The following is a 1,225-nucleotide window of genomic DNA, read 5'->3' as shown; positions in this document are numbered from 1 at the left end:
AGTATCACAACAATTATCATCAATATAATGTACCTCCTATTGTTAACATATACTGTGTGATTCAAATCATTTGATAGAGCATACCAGAATTTTTCCCTCGATAGGAAAAATTATATTTTTTATATTATAATTATAGGTCGTTAGTATTTTTGGTCCTGTAATATACTCAGTTTATACATTTTGTCCTTTCACTTATGGATTTAGTCTTGAATATCCAATATTTGATCATTTTTTAGCAAATTTAGTTCTATGTTGATAATTTTTGTTCTAATGATTTATAGTTACACGACAAAAAATAAGTTTTGTTTCAGTGTGATAGCGACCAAATTTTCAATTCAGGACTGAATTTGTCGAAAAATGACTAAATGTGAAATGTTCAAAACTAAATTCGTAAAAAAAAAAATTAAAATTTATAAATAAAGTATATTGCATGACTAAAAATACAAATGAACTATATAATTATAGAACCAAATTTTAATTTTGCCATCCCAATGTTTATAAAGGAAAAAAGAGCAAAAAAATTTTGCAATTTATAAAAATAAATATTGGGGAATTAGACATCATGAAGAAGCCCATACCTGTTAGCATCTCGTAAAATGTTTTGCCACCCCCATGTATTGAAACCGTCAATGGCTTTAATGAAGCCCTTCTTCTAGTTATGCATGTTAGTCAGGTGATAGTAATGATCTCACTGATTACTATGCAAAAATAATAATTAGACTTAACACAATAATTAGGGTTTTTAAAAGATAATGATTATGATATGATGCTAATAGCCCTATTATTGATCAAAATGTTCTTGGAATATTTTTAGTTTTTTTCATCCAAAATAAAGAAAATGTGAGGAGTGATTATTTTCATAAAGAGTATGCTCATGATCAAGCAAAAAGGTGTACAAAGTACTGTTGTAATGAAATTACAATCATTAGCTAACATCTGAACATCATCATCAAATTCGAACGAGGAAAGACAACCTAAACCAACATAAACTCATGGTAAAAAACGGTAAGAATGATCCCCATTTTCAACTACTGGAAATTAACAAACCCAAATCCATCTAACCTATAAGTTTCAGCTTGGAATTCTTGATAATTTGATATTAATGAAACAGGTGAATGAAGCAAGAAAAGTTACCCTTCTACAAATTGGATCGACAACCGAGCTAGCTAGAACGGTGGCCTACCGGTGGCCCAGAACGCCTCGTTTGGCATCTGCATCGAGCTAA

The sequence above is a fragment of the Sesamum indicum genome, linkage group LG1 (assembly GCF_000512975.1).
Source record: "Sesamum indicum cultivar Zhongzhi No. 13 linkage group LG1, S_indicum_v1.0, whole genome shotgun sequence".
In the NCBI taxonomy this organism is placed as follows: Eukaryota; Viridiplantae; Streptophyta; class Magnoliopsida; order Lamiales; family Pedaliaceae; genus Sesamum; species Sesamum indicum.
The sequence above is the reverse complement of the archived record's forward strand: the minus strand, read 5'-3'. Positions refer to the sequence as shown.